Genomic DNA, 23,088 nt, shown 5'->3' with positions numbered 1-23,088 from the left:
ACCGCTATCGGTCCACAATAGATAGGGTTGACGTGCACCACTGCTGACCGCTGCCCTATACTGCAGCAGTCCTTCAGCGGTATAGGGACTGACGTACAGTCTGCTAAACACTAATACACAACCTGCTTGGTCCACAAAAGTTCTTATAAGGACTGGTAACTTGGTATAGGGTGCTACGGTACATAGGCTTGAGTGCGGTACAGTCTGCTGTTCTGTAAGGACCGCTATCGGTCCACAATAGATAGGGTTGACGTGCACCACTGCTGACCGCTGCCCTATACTGCAGCAGTCCTTCAGCGGTATAGGGACTGACGTACAGTCTGCTAAACACTAATACACAACCTGCTTGGTCCACAAAAGTTCTTATAAGGACTGGTAACTTGGTATAGGGTGCTACGGTACATAGGCTTGAGTGCGGTACAGTCTGCTGTTCTGTAAGGACCGCTATAGGTCCACAATAGATAGGGTTGACGTGCACCACTGCTGACCGCTCACCTATACTGCAGCAGTCCTTCAGCGGTATAGGGACTAAGAGTTTTGTCACAGGGTCATTTAAAAAATGACAGGCAGAGGAAGAGGCAGGCCCTTCCGCAGGGGTGGTAGGGGTAGGGCAGGAGCAACAGGCTTGAGCCAAAGTGGGAAGTTGCAGAAGGTGCGTTCAATTACTTTAAAGGATGCACCAGACTTGGTTGAGTGGCTCGCTCAGCCTTACTCTTCTGCACCCTCCTCATCCTCTCGATCTGCACCCTCTTCTTCACTCTCTGCTATGTGCACCCCCAAAGACACTACCACCAACAACACGACCACCACCACCACCACCACATACCTTCCGCTTGAGTCACTGGAATTATTTTCCGATCCATATCAAGAGGACATTTCTGATGCGCAGCCACTCTTGGTATTGGATCAGGAAGAGGAGGTAGCAACAAGCGCTACTCAGCAGTCTGACGCCAGTACCCAGATCAGCCCAAGGAGGAGGTTGGTCCCCGGTGTTGCTGCCTACTCCGAGATCTCTACTTATAGCGGTGGGGAAGGTGACGTTGATGATGACGTGTCTAGTGATGTCACGTGGGTGCCCACAAGAGAGGAAGAGGAGGGGAGTTCAGAGGGAGATATGGACCAGCAGATAGGGAGGAGAAGCAGCAATGACTTACATTGCACAGCAGGGACAAAGCAGACTGCAAATGTATCAGGAGCGAGTCATCGACCATGTACGGTCACATCTGGCGCTCCCAGGACACCGGCACATGGCTCCGCAGTGTGGGCTTTTTTTAACGTGTCCGCTGCTGACAATAGCGTTGCCATCTGCAATCTTTGCAGTCAACGCGTTAGTCGCGGTAAGCCCAATACTCACCTAGGGACGACCGCCTTAAGAAGGCACATGAGCAGCCATCACCGAGCCCAGTGGGAGCAACGGAACACACAAAGCCACACTGCAGGCTCTCACCGTCCAGCCTCGTCTTCTACTTCTCCTTCTCCTCTCTCCTCACAATTGTCCTCCACTCCACCTTCCATCACGCCAAGCTCACATTTTTCTGCAAAAAGGCAGGCTTCCGTGGGCCTAATGTTTGAGCGTAAAAAAATGATGATGCCGGATAACCCTCTTGCCCAACGGTTGGCGGCTGGCTTGTCAGAACTCATAGCCCGCCAACTACTGCCATATAAACTGGTGGACTCGGAGGCCTTTCGCAAATTTGTGGCCATTGGAACACCACAATGGAAGGTCCCAGGAAGGAAGTATTTCTCAGAGAAGGGCATCCCAGAGCTATATGGCCATGTTCAGCGGCAAGTGAATGTATCTCTGGCACACAGTGTCGGTGCCAAGATACATCTGACCACAGACACGTGGTCTAGCAAACACGGGCAGGGAAGGTATATCAGTTTTACTGCCCACTGGGTGAACCTTCTGACGGCCGTCAAGCATGTAACCCGTGGCACCCGTGTAGATTTGGTTTTACCGCCACGGATTGCATGCAGGCCTGACTCTTCTTCTCCTCCTCCTACTCCATCCTCCTCCCTCTCCTCCTCAGCTGCCTCCTCCTTTTCCGCTGCTAGCGTCTCTTCCACTGCACCGCCCAAGCTCCCCAGAACCTATTCCACATGCCAGGTGAGACGTTGCCATGCCGTGCTGCGTCTGTTGTGCCTGGAAGCAAAGAGCCACACTGGCCCGGCACTCCTTTCAGCTTTGCGTTCACAGGCAGATGAGTGGCTAACACCGCTCAATTTGACAGTTGGTAAAGTGGTGTGTGACAACGGTGCCAATCTGCTTAGCGCATTGAAACAGGGCAAAATCACGCACGTGCCGTGCATGGCACACGTCTTAAACTTGGTCGTGCAGCGATTCCTTGTCAAATACCCTGGGGTCCAGGACATCTTGCGGCAGGCAAGGAAAATCTCGGCCCATTTCAGAAGATCTTACACGGCCATGGCTCGCCTTGCTGACATTCAGCGGCGACACCATCTGCCGGTCAGACGTCTTATTTGCGATTGCCCGACGCGATGGAACTCAACCTTCTATATGCTTGATAGGCTGCTCCAGCAGAAACGTGCAGTTAACGTCTACCTGTATGAACTCTGCGAAAGAAACGGTTCTGGGGAGCTGGGTTTTTTTTCACCGCGCCAGTGGCTGCTCATGCGCGACACATGCAGACTTCTGCGGCCATTTGAGGAGATCACCAAACTGGTCAGTCGCAGCCATGGCGCCATCAGTGACATGGTACCTTATGCCTTCTTTCTGGAGCGTGCATTGCGTCGTGTCATTGATCAGGCTGTGGAGGAGCAGGAGCGGGAAGATGAGGAAGTCGCAATGCTGGATGAATTCCCAGGGGGGGCTACTCTATCTGAGACAAGTCAACAACAGGAGTCTGATGAGGAGTCAGAGGAGGATGGTGCCGGGGCGGATGAGCAGGAGCAAGAAGAGCATGCTTTAAACCTTTCTGGGATCCCTGTTGTGCGAGGATGGGGAGAGGAGAATGAAGAGGACGACATTATCCTGGATGATGAGCAGGAGCCAGGCCACCACACCGCTTCCACTTTAGTGCAAATGGGGGCCTTCATGCTCCAGTGTTTTAATAGGGACCCCCGTATAAAAAGCATGAGGGTCAAGGACCAGTACTGGGTGGCAACGTACTTAGACCCCCGGTACAAACACAAAATGGCGGAAATGTTACCGCCGTCGCAGAGGGCTGTCAGAATGCAGCACTTCCAGGCCTTGCTTCGAGAAATGCTGCATTCTGCTTTTGCGTGCGCTGGCAGAGGAGCAATTCCCACTCCCAGAGAAGGATTTGCGGGTACCAATCCAACAGCGCCTGCAAGAAGAGGCCGGTTTGAAGATGTGTTGGTGACTTCGGATATGAGGTCATTCTTTCAGCCGACCCATCGACAGGTGTCATCCGGATCCAGCATCAGGGAACGCCTAGACCGTCAGGTGTCCGACTACATTGGGTTAACGGCCGATGTGGACGCTCTGAGGAGTGATGAACCCCTAGACTACTGGGTGGGCAGGCTTGACCTCTGGCCAGAGCTTGCCCAATTTGCAATCGAACTGTTGGCTTGCCCCTCATCCAGTGTCCTGTCCGAAAGGACGTTCAGCGCAGCAGGGGGGATTGTGACCGATAAGCGTACTCGCCTAGCTCACCACAGTGTTAACTACCTCACATTTCTAAAAATGAATGAGGCATGGATCTCGGAGGAATTCAACACATGTGACCAGTAGACCATGTATATGTCTATAAACTATTTTTTTAATCAAGCACACAGACCTTCTTAATTCATTTGGCTCACTTCCTTGACCCAAAAAAGCACACCGTACTATATGCCCCTACCCTCCTCTTTGAAGAGGTTGAGCGGTGTCATATTTCTACTGGGGCTGCTTATGATATCCCTGTGCTGTGCTGACTTCCTCCTGGGGGTTCTTATTATGAAGGGATCACACTATCCCTGTGCTGTGCTGACTTCCTCCTGGGGGTTCTTATTATGAGGGGATCACACCATCCCTGTGCTGTGCTGACTTCCTCCTGGGGCTGCTTACGGTGCTGCTGTCAGTGCTGTATGTCACGGTGCTGCTGTCAGCGCTGTATGTCACGGTGCTGCTGTCAGCGCTGTATGTCACGGTGCTGCTGTCAGCGCTGTATGTCACGGTGCTGCTGTCAGCGCTGTATGTCACGGTGCTGCTGTCAGCGCTGTATGTCACGGTGCTGCTGTCAGCGCTGTATGTCACGGTGCTGCTGTCAGCGCTGTATGTCACGGTGCTGCTGTCAGTGCTCTGTATTACGGTGCTGCTGTCAGATGCCTCTATCACGGTGCATGTGTCATTCCGGTATGTCACGCTGCTGGTGATCATCTCCTGCACCCTCTTCTTTGCCTACCCTGGTCCCTGACCTTCCCTCTCCTCCATTGCCTTCATTAGCTCCATAGTCCTGAATTGTTAGAACAATTTCCCAAATAAAATAAAAATGCTTGTAGTTATCGATCCCAAATTCACCTCATACATGTATTATGTCATTGTCCAGATGGTGGGACTACGTTTTACCCCCTAATAATTACCACGTGGCCGCAAATTCGACATGAAGGTTTGCAAAGTTCGCCTCCCATTGAAGTCAATGGGGCCCGCGGCGAACGTTCGGTTTCGCGAACGTTTGGGTCCGTTCGCATTTCGCTTTCGCGAAACGTCCCGTCGGAAGTTCGTCCATCACTAATTGTAAAGCACCATTAACTTCCATCAATGAAGCAGTCCGCATAGATATTTCTTTGATCAAGCAGGATCTGCAAAACCTTAGAGAAAGGAACATTTGATGCTGAACATAGAATGAGTAATTTGGAGAAAATTGTTCAGCCTATAGGGAGAAAAATGAATTAAGTGCTTAAACAGTTAGTAGCCCAGAAACTGAAGCTAGATGATCTTGCAAAAAAGATCTAGAGGGAATAGTGAGCAGTTGTTGGGGTTGGGGGATCACCTGTGGAAGCAATTCTTGAGATTTGTCTTAAAGTTTATCTAAAGCCCACATTTTTTGATTTTAGATAAAGAAGTCAAAGGTTATGAGTCATCAGAGTTTTTTTGCTAAAGTACAAAAAATGGGCAGCACACCAATAAGTACCTCAAATTTCTACCGAGGTCTTAGTGGCAGTAACAGCATATGTAGCACATAACACATCAACATTTTGGCAACACAATGGCCTCCTTTCTTAGGGTTACAGAAGCTGTCTGTGGTCATGCTAGAGACGTTTATTTTCCCTGTGTTGGTGATCCCTGTCAGTTGCTCAGGGTCCAGTGTCATGAGTAGGGATGAGCTTGGTGTTCGAGTCGAACGCATGTTCGACTCGAACACCTGCTGTTCACCCGTTCGGCTAATTCTGAACGTTATGGGCCGTTCGCGCCATGTCCGTGTGGCGCTCACAGCCCACAATGCACTGCGCCATCGCAGTGCATTGCTGGCTGATGATTGGCCAAGCATGCACTGTGACCCCGCATGCTTGGCCAATCACAGCGCCGGCAGTGAGGAAAGCCATTCTGCCTGTGGCCAATTATAGCTCAGGGGGTTTAGTAGACGCCCCACACTATATAAGGCCGCCATCAGGGCGGCCTTGTGTAGTGTGTTGCAGCGTTCAGGGAGAGAGCAGGATAGGCAGGGACAGTGTGTTATTTTCTCGTGAACCTAGCACTTTTAAAGTGGGTGTTGTGTGCCTCCAGCACAGTATACACCTGAAGCTACCCCTTATTGCTGGTGTTCTGTAATACAGGCATCTGCAGCAGTTACGTTGGGTGTTGTGTGCCTCTAGCACAATATACACCTGAAGATACCCTTTATTGCTGGTGTTCTGTAATATAGGCATCTGCAGCAGTTAAAGTGGGTTTTGTGTGCCTCCAGCACAGTATACACCTAAAGATACCCCTTATTGCTGGTGTTCTGTAACACAGGCATCTGCAGCAGTTAAAGTGGGTGTTGTGTGCCTCCAGCACAGTATACACCTGAAGATACCCCTTATTGCTGGTGTTCTGTAATACAGGCATCTGCAGCAGTTACGTTGGGTGTTGTGTGCCTCCAGCACAGTGTACACATGAAGCTACCCTTTATTACTGGTGTTCTGTAATACAGGCATCTGCAGCAGTTAAATTGGGTGTTGTGTGCCTCCAGCACAATATACACCTGAAGCTACCCTTTATTACTGGTGTTCTGTAATACAGGCATCTGCAGCAGTTAAATTGGGTGTTGTGCGCCTCCAGCACAGTATACACCTGAAGATACCCCTTATTGCTGGTGTTCTGTAATACAGGCATCTGCAGCATTTACAGTGGATGTTGTGTGCCTCCTGCACAGTATGCACCTGAAACTACACCTTATTGTTGGTGTTGTTCTGTTTCTGTAACACAGACAGGCAGCTGCAGTAATTACAGTCGGTGTACTGTGTCATCTACTCAGTGTGCACCTAAAGCTACCCAATTGCTGGTTTTTCCATCTCCCTGCAGGCCATTACCAAGTCTGGAAGGCCAACAAGGAGAGGCAGACAGTCACGAGCCAATAAAAGGGCAAGCAGGCTCTGTGTCTAGAGACAACAGTGCTGGTCGTGGATGCGGTGCATCATCATCAGCACGTGGCCATGGGACGCGCTTGTCCTTATTTTCGGCAGCTGGACACATTGAGCCGTATCATGCTGAAGACTTGGTTAGAGTGGATGACCAAACCCTCCTCATCCTCCTCATCCACCCAGGCTCAGGGTACTAGCAAAGCAGCTGCCAATGCGTCCTCTTCCCTCATCTCAATGTCATCAGTCACTCCTTAGACCCACCATGTTCTCCTGAGGAGTCCCCCAAACTGTTTGAGCACAGTGTTGGGTACATGCTCCCAGAGGATGCTCAGCGTTTTGAAGGCTCTGATGATGGTACCCAGCTAGAGGAAGGCAGTAGCGTGAGCGCAGAGAGAGGGGGTGCTCAAGAAGGACAGCAATCTGGCAGTCATGTTCCACCAGCTGCAGCATACTGCCAGGTTTTCTCCAGTGATGAAGAGGGAGAGGATGATGAGGTCACTGACTCCACGTGGGTGCCAGGGGCCAGCTTAGGGGCAGCACACCGACTGGATCACACCGCAGAGCTTCACCTGTGCAGGGCGCTGCCTCTGCTCGTTATTCCAAAAGTTCTTTGGTGTGGGCCTTTTTTGAGACGAGTGCATCAGATCGCACTGCTGCTGTCTGCAACATATGTCTCAAGCGTATCTCCCGTAGCCAAAACATCAGCCGTTTGGGCACCACATGCTTGACCAGACATATGTTGACCTGCCATGCAGCTGGTTGGCAAGCGTACCTTAAAGACCCACACCAAAGAACAAAGCAGACCTCTCCTTGCTCCTCATCAGCTGGTATCTCCAAACTCACTAGAGCTTCAGTCCTCTCTGAAACCTGCACTGAGAGGAATGAAGGTGTAGAATTAGGTGTATCACAGCCAAGTACTTGCGGGCACTCTGCTAGCACTACACCAACGTCCGATTGTACCAGGCAAATTTCCCTGGCCCAGCTGCTGGACTGTCGAAAGAAGTTCACTCCCAGCCATCCACATGCCCAGCAGTTGAATGCTAACTTGGCTAAATTGCTAACACTTCAACTGCTGCCTTTTTAGTTGGTAGACTCGGCCCCCTTCCGTGAGTTTGTGCAATGTGTGGTTCCTCAGTGGCAGGTCCCCAAACGCCTCTTTTTCTCACGGAAGGCGATTCCGGCTCTCTACCAGCATGTGGAAGGTAATGTCTATGCTTCGCTGGACAGGGAGGTCAGCGGTAAGATGCATATTACCGCTGACTCATGGTCCAGCAGGCATGGACAGGGACGTTACCTATCTTTCACGGCCCATTGGGTCACTCTTCTGGCAGCTTGGAAGGATGCAGCACAAGGTGCAGTAGTGTTGAAGGTTGTTCCGCCACCACGCCTCCAAAATGCTACTACTGGTTTTGACACACCTCTCCTCCACCCCCTCCTCTTCTTTTTCCTCTTCCAGTGCTTTGTCCTCAGAACCAGCGGTGCTCCGTAGGCGTTCAAGGGGCTATGCAAGTACGCAGGCAAAAAGATACCATGCTGTGCTTGCGCTGGTTTGTTTGGGGGACAGGAGCCACACTGGGGCAGATATTTTGTCAGCTCTGCGGGGGCAGGCCGAGAGGTGGTTGACGCCATGCCAGCTTAAGCCAGGAATGGTGGTTTGCAACAATGGCACCAACCTCCTCTCCGCCCTCTGACAGGGACAACTGACCCATGTGCCCTGTGTGGCTCACATCCTTAACCTGGTGGCGCAGCGGTTCTTGGGCAGGTACCCGGGCTTACAGGATGTCCTGAGCTAGGCCAGGAAAGTCTGTGTGCATTTCCGCCGATCATTTAATGCCAGTGCTCGGCTGGCTGAGCTCCAAAAGGAGTTGAACCTGCCTAAGAACTGCCTTATATGTGACATGCCCACCAGGTGGAACTCAGCATTGGCCATGCTGCTGCGGCTGCACACACAGCAGAGGGCCAACAATGAGTACTTGTGTGACTACTGCACCAGGACAGGGTCAGGGGAGCTCTTTTTTTTTCACCACGACCAGTGGGGCATGATCAGAGATGCATGCACTGTCCTGTCACCATTTGAGGAGGCCACGATGATGGTGAGCAGTGACAGTGCATGCATCAGTGACACTGTACCTCTTGTCCACCTGTTGGAGCACACACTGCATGGAATAATGGACAGGGCACTTGAGGGAGAACAGAGGCAGGAAGAGGAGGACTTCCTTGCCTCTCAAGGCCCCCTTTATCCAGACAGTGTTCCTGCTGTCCCACCCATCACACAGGAAGAGGAGGAGGAGGAGGCTTGTGTCAGCATGGAGGTGGAGCCTGGCACTCAGCATCAGCAGAAGCAGTCTTTTAGGGATGATTCACAGTCCCAAGAAACACGTGGACTTGTACATGGCTGGGAGGAGGTGGCTGCGGATCATGTTGTCCTTAGTGACCCAGAGGACTCCGGACCGAATGCCTCAGCTAACCTACGCGGCATGGCCTCCCTGATCCTGCAAAGTAGGATCCTCGTATTCTTTGGATCATGGAGAGGGACCATTACTGGCTGGCCACTCTCCTTGATCCACGGTACAAGGGTAAGGTTGTGGACCTTATCTTGCTGTCGCAAAGGGAGCAGAGGATGAGACATCTCCGGGAGGCCTTGCAGAAAGGTCTGTTCATCGCGTTCCCAGAGACTGGGAGGTTACAAACTCCTGGTCCTGGACAACGTGTTGCTGAGGCTTCGGTCATTCACAGAAGGAGCGGTGGTAAAGGTGGCCGTCTGACTGATGCTTTCAGACAATTTTTTAGTCCGCAGCCCCAAGGTATGATCGGTTCCAGCAACCATCGCCAGCGTCTGATTTACATGGTGCAGGAATACCTAGGGGCAAGGTCAGACTTGGACACCTTTCCCACCGAAAATCCTCTGGCTTACTGGGTCTTGAGGATGAATCACTGGCCAGAGTTTGCACAGTATGCAATTGAGCTACTGGCCTGTCCTGCATCCAGCGTTCTTTCTGAATGCACCTTCAGTGCTGCTGGAGACTTTGTAACTGATCAAAGGTTGCGCCTGTCCACCGACTCGGTTGATCGACTGACCTTCATAAAGATGAATCAGTCTTGGATCACCACCAGCTACCAAGCACCTGAAGCTGATGTAACCGAATAATTTTTTTTGAAATGTCCCATCCCTTCAAGACTGCCTATGCTGATGCTGAGTGACTGTCCTGTTATGTTGACTGACTATCCTCTTCTTCCTCAATGATCCTGCTGATAGCTTGGAAGAACATTTTTAGCTCTGGGTGACGCCACCAGTGGCTAATGCCGCGTACACACGAGCGGACTGTATGGCGTACTTAGTCCGTCATACAATCCGACAGACAGTCCGTCATACTTTCCACTGAACGGACTTGACCACACACGGATAGCCAAACAGTCCGACGAAAGCTTGCGCGATGACGTGTACAGCACGTACGGCGGGACTAGAAATAGGAAGTCCAATACACAGCAAAGCACCTTTCCGCCGTGTAAATCCTTTCTGAGCATGCACCATTCTTAGTCCGTCGAACTAGCCTACTGACAAGCGGATTGTCCGCTGAAACCAATGTACGACGGACAGAATTTCCAAAAATCCGAAATACTTAGTACGCCAGACTGCACGCTGAAAAAGTCCGCTGAAGCCCACACACGAGCGGACTGTCCGCTGAAATGTGTTTCGGCGGACTAAGTAGGCCATACAGTCCGCCCGTGTGTACGCGGCATTAGGCCCAATTTTTCAGCCCCTGTTTAACAAGGGCATGTAATTAAAATTTTTGATGCAATGCTTTGCAGCAGGGCTCATTCCTGCACTCCAACTAGAGTATCTGGGAGAGGTTGCAGTGTTGTGGCACCAGCGGCTAAGGCCCAATTTTTCAGCCCCTTTTTAACAGGGGCATGTAATTACAATTTTTGATCCAATGCTTTGCAGCAGGGCTCATTCCTGCACTCCAACTAGAGTATCTGGGAGAGGTTGCAGTGTCGTGGCACCAGCACGAGTGCCTAAGGCCCAAATTTTAAGCCCCTGTTTAACAGGGGCATGCAATTACAATTCTTGATATAATATGTCACAGCAGGGCCCGTTCCTGCGCCCACCGAGAGTAACTGTGAGGACTTATAGTGTTGTGGCACCAGCACCACCACCACAACCACCAAAGGCCCAATTTTTCTACCACTGTTCAACTATGGCAAGTAATTACAATTCATGATATAATCATTCACAGCAGGGTGCTCCAGCGCCCACCAAGAGTCACTTTGAGGGCTTACAGTGTTGTGGCAACACCAACATCTTAGGCCCACATTTCTGCAGAGCATATAGGGCAGGCCCCTACTTTCAAACGTCCAACTTACAAACGTCTCCTACTTGCAAACGGAAGGAGACAACAGGAAGGGAGATGAAAAAACAGGGGTGATAACCCTTCCCTATGTTTTCTAAAAAGCTTAAAAATAGATTTTTTGACAGCTACACTTGGAGCTACACTTTAAAAATGTACCAGTTCAAAATTACAAACAGATTCTACTTAACACAACAAACCTACACAGTCCCTGTCTTGTTTGCACCGCCTGTATACTGTTGTTCTGGGTATATAGGGCCCCACACCTTTCCTTTTTTTCATTTGGGTACGGGGTTCCCCTTAATATCCGCACAAGACCCAAAGGGGCTGGTAATGGGCAGGGGGTCTACCCATGCCATTTTAATTCTCAATGATTTTCATCCGTATTGCCGGAACCAGATATTACATTAAAACCGCAAGAAGTTTTAAATGACTTTTTTTCCGTTAAATGTCATTTTGTACAGGGACTGTTCAAAACACGGGAAACACGTGCCACTTCACAGGCATACTATAGACACCCCCCAGGCATGATATTTAAAGGAATATTTCACTTTTTTTTCACTTTAATCGTCATTAAAATCAGTGCTCCCAAAAAACAGCCGTTTTTAAAAAAAATTTGGCATTGATCCATGTCCGCTGGGGCAGGAGCCGGTTCCCCAAACCCTTTTTAGGACAATATCTTGCATATTAGCCATTAAAATTAGCACTTTTATTTTGAATGTTCGAGTCCCATAGAATTCAATGGGGTTCTAAAGTTCGTACGAATTTTCGGTCCGTTCAAAAGTTCTGGTGCGAACCGAACCGGGGGGTGTTCGGCTTATCCCTAGTCATGAGAAGCTAAAATTATTTTTTTCCAATAGGCCCAGTTCACACTAGCATGTGTAAATGGTGTGGTTTTGTGAAAATGGAACATGCTGCATTTACTGTAAACACACAACAATCACAACACACTGCATGTATTATAATGCATGGCAGCACACTGTGCGCACATTATCGAAAGAAAAATTGCATATTTTGTCTCCTGCTGTGAAAAAAAAAAAAGAAAAGTGCTTGATTGTTTGTCTACAATGAATTCTCTACTATTACAGTCAATACTTGCCTTCTTCTCTGTACAATTTTACTGCTATCCTGATTTTTCCATCCACGAGTTTAGTCTTAAAGGGATTAGAGGATAATGGAGACAACCATTGCTAAACTCTATTTTTGAGAATGCCAGTCCCCTGGCTGTCATGCTGATGGTTTTGCTTCAATGAAGTCTGAGTCACTACCCCAGAATAGGGGCACTTCTCTGACACTCATTTAAAGCATACTTGTAGCGCAAAATAACTTAAAGTGATATTAAAGTCTCAATTTTTTAGTTTAAAAATAACAAACATGTTATAACTACCTGCTATGTGCAGTGGTTTTGCACAGAGCAGCCTAGATCCTCCTCCTCCTGGATCCCTCTTCACTGCCCCGGCACCTCCCAACTGCTGAGTGCCAACACAGCAAGCAGCTTGCTATGGGGGCACCCAAACCAAGCTGCAGCTTCGTGTGTTAATTCAGACAAAGAGCAGCTGCCCGGCCCCGCCCATTCTCTCACCTCATCTGCTCACTGACTTTAATTGACAACAGCAAGAGCCAATGGTGCTTCTCTTCTGTCTCAGCCAATGAGGAGGGAGAGTCTCGGACAGCTGAGCCTGTTGTACAACATCGCTGGATCGAGATAAGCTCAAGTAGGCAGGGAGCTGGTTAATCTATCCCCTATTTTGTAGATGCTATAACTTTTGCGCAAACCAATCAATATACTCGATTTTTTTTTTTTTTTACCAAAAATATGTAGAAGAATACATATCGGCCTATACTGAGGAAAAAATATATATATATATATATTTTTTTTTAAATGGTGATATTTAGTATAGCAAAAAGTACAAAATATTATGGGTTTTTTTTCTTCAAAATTGTCGCTCCTTTTTTGTTTATAGCACAAAAAATAAAAACTGCAGATGCAATCAAATACCACCAAAAGAAAGCTATTTGTGGGAAAAAACAGATGTCAATTTTGTTTGGGTGCAGCATCGCACAACAGCGCAATTGTTAGTTAAAACGACGCAGTGCGGAATCGCAAATAATGGCCCGTTTATTCAGCAGCCAAATCTTCTGGGGCTGAAGTGGTTAAAGAGGAGGTCCAGCCTGGGTGAAAAAATCAAAAGTCAGCAGCTACAAATACTGTAGCTGCTGACTTTTAATGTTAGGGCATTTACCTATTCAGGGAGCCTGTGATGTCGCACCCCAGCTGATCTACGGATCGACTGCAGCCGCCATTCTTGGTAAGGCAACCCAGCCTTTTGGCTTCACTGCTGGTTCCCTACGGCGCATGTGCAAAGTGTGCTGTGCTTTCTAATTGGCCTTGAACTTCCGGGAGATCGCGCCACGGCCCCATTTCAGGAAGTGGGGAAGGGGACCTGTCATAAACAAGTCCCTGTTCCCCTCTCCCCCCTGAAAGGTGCCAATTGTGCCACTGGAGGGGGGGGGGGGTGTAGAAGCGTATAAGCAGAAGTTACACTTTTGGGTGGAACTCTGCTTTAAAGTGGTTTTAAAGGCTCAAGGTTTGTTACTGTAGCACCCTCTAGCTAGTGTACTAGTTGTTAGAGTAGGTATATTGGCTTGGCTGAGGGCCAGGCCTGGGTTGTGAATCTGGGTTAGGGATTAGGGACTCAGGGGCTTGATGACTCATCTGGCAGCTCTCTCTTACACTTCCCGCTGGTCTGGAAGTTGGTAGAAACCTCCAGAGCTGGAGGGTGGGAGTGAGAAGGGGCTGCCGTGCATATTTATGAGGTCCACGACCAATCCCCAGCGAAAAGTTGCTGGAAGGGGGCAGACCACCTCATAAATAGATATGGACCGTGCCAGCCGGGGTAGTGGGGTGGAAGATGGAGATGGAGTGCTGGAGTGGCTGTCGGAGATGCTCGCAGGGTGCCCCCTAGTCTGGGGGGTGACCTCAAGTCTGGGGCTTGGGTACTGGAAGGATCCCCCACAACACACCAAGGAAACCCTTCCTGGAGGCAGGGGAGCAAGGAGAGCAGAGAGTGGGAGCAGGTCAGCACGTCCAGGAGATTGCAGATTCAGCCGGGTGGGCTGGTGAGTGTTAGTCTGAAGGACTGTGTGGAGAAATTAACCTGGAGGCTAGTGAAAGAGGCAGCTGCAGCCAGGTGGGTTGGCAGTGTCTGAAGAGGAAGTGCTGGGAAAGTGTGAGCTGTGTCATCAATTCTGTTCTTCAAGTATAGAGGCTGCTAGTTCCTGCCTGTAAAGGGCCTTTGCTACCAAACTGCAACAAGGTGACTATTTACATAGTCGGTTTCTGCAAGCATTTACTGAAGTGAAGAAGGGGAGCAGTATATAGAGACTTATATAGGAGGCATTGTCCCTGAAGTTTGTTCTGAAGTCAAATGGGCATCCCATAACCTCCCATCCCTATCCAAGTTACAGTGCTTTGCAAAAGTATTCACCCCCTTGGCATTCTTTATGTTTTGTTGCCTCACAACCTGGAATTAACATGGATTGTTTGAGGAGTTGCATCATTTAATTTACAGAACATGCCCACAACTTTGAAGATTTTCTTTTTTTATTATTTTGAAGCAAACAACAAATAGGACAAAATAACAGAAAAAGTTAATGTGTATAACTATTCACCCCCTAAAGTCAATACTTTGTAGAGCCACCTTTTGGGGCTATCACAGCTCCAAGTTGCTTTGGATAAGTTTCTATGAGCTTGCCACATCTTACCACTGGGATTTTTGCCCATTCCTCCTTGCAAAACTCCTCCAGCTCCTTTAAGTTGGATGGTTTGCGCTTATGAACAGCAATCTTTAAGTCTAACCACAGATTTTCTAAGGGATTGAGGTCTGGGCTTTGATTAGGCCATTCCAACACATTTACATGTTTCCCCTTAAACCACTCAAGTGTTGCTTTAGCAGTGTGTTTGGTGTCAATGTCCTGCTGGAAGGTGAACCTCCATCCTAGCCTCAAATCACACACAAAGTGGTACAGGTTTTGCTCAAGAATATCCCTGTATTTAGCACCATCCATCTTTCCCTCAACTCTGACCAGTTTCACAGTCCTGACTGCTAAAAAACATCCCCACAGCTTGATGCTGCCACCACCATGTTTCACTGTGGGGATGGTGTTCTTTGGGTGATGTGATGTGTTGGATTTGCGCCAGACATAGCGTTTTTTTTGATGGCCAAAAATATCAATTTTAGTCTCATCAGACCAGAGCACCTTCCTTCATACATTTTGTGAGTCTCCCACATGCCTTTTCACAAACTCAAAATGTGCCATTTTGGTTTTTTCTGAAAGTAATGGCTTTCTTTTGGCCACTCTGCTATAAAGCCCAACTCTATGGAGCGTATGGCTTATTGTCGTCCTATGTACAGATACTCCAGTCTCTGCTGTGAAATTCCGCAGCTCCTCCGGGGTTACCTTAGGTCTCTGTGCTGCTTCTCTGATTAATGCCCTCCTTGCCCGCTCTGTGAGTTTTGGTGTGTGGCCGTCTCTTGCCAGGTTTGCTGTTGTGCCATGTTCTTTCCATTTGGTTAAGATAGATTTGATGGTGCTCCTAGGGATCATCAAAGATTTGAATATTTTTTCATAACCTAACCCTGACTTGTACTTCTCAACATCATTGTCCCTTACTTGTTTGGAGAGTATCTTGGTCTTCATGGCAGTGTTTGGTTAGTGGTGTCTCTTGCTTAGGTGTTACAGCCTCTGGGGCCTTTCAAAATGGTGTGTATATGTAATGACAGATCATGTGACACTTAGATTGTACACAGGTGGACATCATTTTACTAATTATGTGTATGTGACACCTGAAGGTAATTGGTTGCACCAGAGCTTTTTTAGGCTTCATAACAAAAGGGGTGAATACATACGCCCATGGCAATTATCATTTTTTTATTTCTGAAAAATAGTTTATGTATATTTTTTCTAATTTTACTTCACCAACTTAGACTATTGTGTTCTGAACCATCACATATAATTCAGATTAAAAAAACATTGAACTAAAGGCTGTAATGTAACAAAATAGGTACAAAGCCAAGGGGGTGAATACTTTTGCAAGGCACTGTATATCCCTCAATAAAACAAAACAAAACAAAAAAAAAGTCACAGATTGTTCTCTGACTTTGAGTGCTTGTGGAGATTCATTGTGCCTGGCTGTGCAAGGTGGGGAATCCCAGTTACTTGTGGTTCCTTAGGGGGTGTGCTATATTACCTTCATGCATTCTATGCATGAAGATTAAAAAACCTTCTGTGTGCAGTGCCCCCCCCCCCTTAATACTTAATTACTTAGGCTCCCTCTCGAACCAGCGATGTGCACGAGAGCTGAGCATCTTTTGGATCTCTCATTCCTCATTGGCTGAGACTACAAAAAATAAACTGATTGCAACACCAGGGAGGATACCGCTGCATATAGTACTGTTGACGGTAGGCAGTTCAATTCACGCATGAGAGAAGGATTGGGAGTGTTGAAAATGACCCTTGGTCAGGCAGATTACCTGAGGATACTACTCATGTAAATTTGGACAAGGTGCATGATAGACGTTTAGCAGTTAATCAGAATAAGGAGACATTGCAAGTGTCTAAAACAACAGTGGCCTGCCTTCTACAATAATGTCTAAAAATCTTAAAAGTTTCTGCATGTTGGGTTCTGACTTGTTCTGACTAGTGTTGCTTAGTTGGGCTAAAAGAATTTTCCCTGAATATCATGTTTTGCTCAAGTTGAATAACTGTAATGAATGTGGCAAAATGTGACAGGCTATCCCATAATTCCCTGGGTCTAGGCAGCAGCTGTATTCGCCAGGGTCATATAGAGGAATGGAGTCTTATGTGGGAAGAACCAGGTCGCCCCACATGGACACCATGCTTTTGGTGACAGCAGTAGCACCCCCACCAGCAGGGGATCCTTGTCCAGTCTAGTTCCAACACACAGGCAAGAAGTTTTCCTTGAGTCCTACTTCACACTATGGCATTGCAGTGGGCTGCGCTGCGACCCACTAAAAGTAAGACATGCTTCATTTCACTGCACCTACACCACTCTGCGGTTAAAAAAGATGAATGAAACATCATTGTACATAGATATATAGGTTGAAAAAAACAAGTCCATCTAGTTCAACCTATACGAAAAAAATAAAATAAAATAATATCAAAAATATGTGATGTGACATTTCAATATAGTTAAAAAATAGAAGGAAAACAAAAACATTTAACAGTGTGATGCATCATTAAAATGCATTGGCACTGCATCCTCCACAGTGCATACAAGCAGCTGAAGTATAACAATCTCTAATTTTCAAGTACTACTGTATATTTGGCTGAGATGTCATGATGGAGAGTTTTGATACCAGAGAAGGGTATGGAACTGTACCTAAAATTGAGAATAAAAAAGGTAGACTGACGGTACTTCTTGCGGAAGGACAGAGACACCGTACTCCCCAGGAAGTGTTAGGCGCCAACTGGCCTTTGCTTGGCTACAAAAGGAGAATCAGAAAATCTTCACCTTTTTATGTACTGTAGGTCTGTGATTTAAGCTTTGAGTGATGTATTTTGAATATGTTATTTCACGAAAGGCTTGTGCTGTTTTATTATCCTTTTATCATAGTACATTTAGTTTGTGTTGAGTGTTGTTATTATTATGCCTAGCCTGTAAATTCAATAGGGCTGCATTATATATGTATATTTGTATTGTACTGCATATATTCATAATGGTTTCATAAAGGTAATTTATTGCAGCAAAGCAAGCTTAAAGTCTTGCTCCTAAAGTGGAAGTCCATGCAAAATCCCAAATCCCTGCATTTATAGACACCAGGGATCTAACACTAACCTCTCTATCCCTGTAAAGAAAAGAGGAGTATACATATCTTTTTTGTAAGCCAATCAGACTCGCTTTGACCCAATCTCCAGCACCGGAAGCTCTGCAGAGGACACAGAAAACAACGGCTGTGAAATTAATGGGATGTGACGTCACTCATGGAGTTACTATGGGGCTTCCGTTGTCCTCCGTCTTCTCTGCACCTGCCTACACAGAGAAGCCATGGCTGACAGCTCAGCGTGGGATCGGGTCGGAGCAGGTCAGATCAGCTTCCAAAAAGGTATGTATGCTATTTTTTTCTTTACAGGGATAGAGAGGTTAGTGCTAGATGCCTGGTGTCTATAGATGCAGGGATTTTAGATTTTGCATGGACTACTTTAAAGTGTTACTAAATCCAGGTCCCTGCATCCACTATATCTGGTCTTCCACAGTACACAGAACATGGAAATGCAATTATTTTAGTAAATATAAACTGCTAAATACCTTTTCTCATCAACAGTATATAGCAGTCTTGTGACTTCTATCAGTGTCCAGTGATCACTGGCTAAAGCTTGTAGGGGGAGTTTTCATTCTTCTTTGACTGTCATATAAGGCTGCATGACTCCTGACCCTCTGTCTTCATGGTGCTGATTGGCCCTATGCCGATCACATGCACTCTCCATAAAAATAAATAAAAAAACTCTCTAGCAATACACACCAAACTGAGCAGGTGCAGAGTGCCCCCAAGGCTCTGTACTATCAGCAGATGGATTGGGATGGTGGAAGAAGGGGAGGATCAGAGCAGACAGTCAAACAGTTTTTAAACAATGCACAGGATTAACCTCTTAGGTTCCACAGTGAGTATAGCAAGCATGCTTTACTGCCTTTCAGGGTGGCTAGGTCTTAAATATGGTGGAGCCTGGCCAGCAGGAGAGACGGGTGGAAGATGGAGTGCTGAGGAGGCTGTTGGTGGCCCAGAAGGGGACCCTTGGGTCTAGGGGGGCTCTCCTTCCAGGCTGAGGCTCGGGCTAGCTTGGAAGAATCCTTTCAGCATCCGGTTTAAGAAGGAATCTTGCCGAAGAGCAGCAGGGAGCAAGGAGGACAGATTCAGTACATCACCACACCCAGGGATTAACAAGGGGAAAAACAGCGCTGTGCTTAACCCTTTTACCCCTTGTCCTGGGAGACAGCCAGGTAGGCTGGTAGACAAGCAGCCAGGGGGGCTGGTAGTACCTGCAGGCGGTGGAGCTGGGAGCAGTTCTACAAGAGGTGCATAGATACTCCTGCATTCAGTTTTGCAACATTTTTTGCTATTTTCCAAAGGGGGCTGATAGCTCCTGGTCTGTAAGGGACTTTGCCACTGAACCAAGAGATGGGGTGTTTGTAACAAGGGCAGTCCATGATCTGTTGTTCTTCAAGTCAAGTTGGGCATCCCATAATCCCTATAACCTATCCAAGTTTTCTCCAATAAAACAGCAGGAATAAGGGGAACCAGTTACCACCAGCTCCTGCAGGGCTAGCGTTACAGCTACAAAATTTTAATTTCATCAGTTGCTTGGTATCAATAAATTCTAACACTCACAACATCATCTGTAATGATATCTGGGTATCTTGTCTTATAATAAGCCACCCTGAGCAGACTTGGGTCTAATTGTAGCCATAGGCATGACTTGACAGTTAGAGGTTCCTCTCCTGTGACATATTTTTTAATAATTCAGAGATTTATACTGTATATAAAGAGTCTGAGCTGACAGTGCCAGTAATTATGGACCGTTCTTGCCAATATGTTTTTCAATGGCTCACGTGACTTTAAATTGGAGCAGCATAACAGTTAGAGGGTTAGAATTTCTGACAAAGCCTTCCTGTCCTAGTGATGACTGAGCAATCTATTTCTTGCTTAGGAATCACAGTGATAGGTAGTGAGGGAAAATCTCCCCAATGGGCTCACAGATAGAAATAAAAATGTGGCAGAAATGTTGACACCGGGTCTGCAAGAGAATGCGCGTGTTCTCGTGTGGTGTGTTTTGATAGTCCATTCCTTTGAATGAGCTGCAAAATGCACTTAACTATGGTAAAACTAGTACTTGCACTACTTTAAAAACGCAATGCACCAAACCACATGGTGACTGCAAACCCACTGTGTTTGCGATCTGCGTTTGGGGCACAGATACCATTACATTGGCACCCATAGCACTTTGCAAAGGTAGTACATTTTTAGAGCTATGTGGGAAAAGTGCATGGAACGCACCTTTCCAGCACTACGTTCAGGTGTGAACGGGCCCTTATGCTGTGTACACACGACCAGACTTTCTGGCAGACTAGGTCCGACGGTCTTCCCGACTGACTTTTCTACGGAGTTCTGATGGACTTTCCAAACGAACGGACTTGGCCACACACTATCACACCAAAGTCCGACGGATTCTAACGTGATGACGTACGACAAGACTAGAATAAGTAAGTTCATAGCTAGTAGCCAATAGCTGCCATAGCGTCGGACTAGCATACAGACGAACATATTCTCGAGTCCGTCGGAAAGATTTGAAACATGTTCTAAATCTAAAGTCCATCTGATTTTTAGACAGGAAAGGTCCGATGAAGCCCACACGTGACATTAAACTTCCCTCCTCTCCCAAAATGGCTATAGCTACCTAGATCTCGCTCCATGGTCAATGGCACTGTTTACATCTCTCCACTGGCTTCTTGATCAAACATTCATGCCTGTGCAGTTCAGCCCCATAGGCTTCTAGGCTGGTAGACAGTTAGGAGCCAATCCAGTAAGATAACATTTTTTGAATTGGCATGTGAGAAAAAAGACCATTACATAAATAGGCAGTCAACACACATAAAAAATTACAGTGCATTTGGCTTTACTTCACTTGTTCTAGAGTTAAAGTGTCATTCCAGTTTTGTTTAAAAAAAAAATCCCATCTGGGTAAACTTTATACAATGCAAACTTTCCTTGTAAAGTTATACCTTTGATATTGCCTTACAAAGTCCTTACATAAAGACCCATCATAACAGCCTGAACAATCTCAGTATTCTAATAAGAAAAGCAGCAACATCATCATCACCATAGTCTTTACAAAGCCTTAAAGCGGAGGTCTGCCAATTTTTTTTTTTTTAACTCAGCAGCTACAAATACTGCAGCTGCTGACTTTTAAAATATGGACACTTCCCTGTCCAGGGCGCCCGCGATGTCGGCACCCGAAGCCGATCTGTCGGTCGGCTCTCGGGTGCTGCCGCCATCTTTGGTAAGGGAATCAGGAAATGAAGCCTTGCAGCTTCACTTCCCGGTTCCCTTCTGGGCATGCGCGAGTTGCGCTGCACAATCCGGATGGTCCCTGCTGCCTCTGACAGCGTGGAACCCCCGCCTCCGCTTTAAGCCTCGTACACATGATTGGATTTTCCACAGACAAAACATCAGACTTTTGTCCGAAGGCGTGTGCCTGGATTTTGTCTTGCATACAAACGGTACACAATTGTCAGCCAACAAACACAAACATAGTGACATACTAGACGTACTACGAGCTTAAAAAGAGGAAGTTAAATTGTCAGGCGCCACCCTTTGTGCCCCTTCTGCTAATTTTGTGTTCATAGAAGTTTGGTGAGTGTTCCACAGTTTTCAGTTCGCACTTTTTGGTTCGCACTTTTCAGTTTGTTTCTGAACGGCCGTTCGTCAATCAGCCATGTTGCAGAATCGGAGGAGATAACGTGTTATTTATTATTGGCCTTGGAGTTATTGCTTTGACCCAAGTCCAGTCCAAGAGGAGGAGCATTTCTTGGACCAAAAATTGGTTGCTTTAATAATCGTGACCAATTATGTCATATGCCTTTGCTGCGGGAGTTCCAGGAGAATAATCCGGATGATTTTAGGAATTATCTCCTGATGACGGACCCCTGCTTTCACCAACTCTTGTCATTGTTGACCCCCTATATTAAGAAGCAGGACACATGCATGAGGCTATAATTTTATTTTTTGGTTGAATAATGATTTGATTTGGTATATCTTCTATACTGTTGGATGCATAGTATTCACTTTTTGGTTAAGTTATATTGGTAGATAGCATGTCTAATTGTATTTGTTTTCTTTTTTTTAATAACCAATTAAATTTTTTTTGGAGAATAATACTTGGCTATGTGTTTTACTTCAAATGACAGTCTGGGAGTAGACAGTTACATTTAAAAAAATACAATGTGAAATTAACAAGGGACACCAACATAGTTGCATCTTGGATCTTAAAAACTACGGGATAATGGTGTTGTGGTAACTTGCACAGAAAAAAACAAAACAAAAAAAACAACAAGCATAATAATATCATTCGTGATATCACTAGAAAAAAAAGAGCCTTTGAAAATTTGTTTGCAATCACTCCATCAGTATCACCAGCAAAGCAGCTTTATTATTATCCCATTAAAGAAGATGAGAATGTGCGCTGCATTTTCAGATTTCATAATTAGCTACATCACGAATGTTAATTTTCCATTACGAACGCTAGTTTACAAGATCGACTGCTTCTGGCTCGTCCTTGCTTCCGAGCATGCGTGTTTGTACTTTGGACTTTTGGCCGTTGTGGACTTTTGTACGTGCGGCGTGTACACACGCTCATAAAATCCGACAGGCATTTGTCTGCAGAAAATTTTAAAGCCTGCCATCCAACATTTGTGTGAGGGCTGGCTTAGCCCTTCCTCCTCTGGGTTGGCCGCTCAGCTGTCGGCTAATTGCCAGCTCTCTTCTCTTTCCACAGTTACCAGCTGTTCCCGATGATGCTCGTCTGACCTGCCTATTTAAAGCCTTCCAGCTCACTTTTCCCTTTGCCTTCGCGTTGGTCACATCACAAGGAACCATCTCCTGCTGTTTGTTTGAAGACTGGCTTGCTGACATCCCTCCTGGCTTCTTTTCCTGCTTGCAGTTGCTCTCTTTGGATCCCTGAATTCTGGCCTGGCTGATTACCTGATCTGGTTAATGAACTTTGGACTGGCTGACTACCCGATCTGGCTACTGGACTCTGGCTATGCTTGACTACGCTTTTTTCTATTTAACTTTTTATTTTTATTAATAAACAAGTGTGATTTGATTGTACTTCTGTCTCAGTTTGTTTCATGGTTTCTGACAATTTGTCCAAGTAAAGTCTGACAATTGTCCCATGGAACGTACAATTGGTCGGATTTTCCACTAACAGCCTGTCATCACACATTTCCCTTTGGAAAATCCGATCGTGTGTACAGGGCTGTAGAATGTATCTCTTAAAAGGGACTTCTTTTGCAGGGAATACCACCAGTTTGATTCATAGCTTCATGAAAACTTCTGGGAAAAGGAGTGAACACACAATTATATAGTGTACAGAACACCACCAGGTTTCCATATTGAAGTGCCATTTTTGTTCTGTT

The sequence above is a fragment of the Lithobates pipiens genome, unplaced genomic scaffold (assembly GCF_037356315.1).
Source record: "Lithobates pipiens isolate NorthernLeopardFrog02 unplaced genomic scaffold, aLitPip1_a1.2 Scaffold_19, whole genome shotgun sequence".
Lineage (NCBI taxonomy): Eukaryota > Metazoa > Chordata > Amphibia > Anura > Ranidae > Lithobates > Lithobates pipiens.
Note: the sequence above shows the minus strand (reverse complement) of the source record.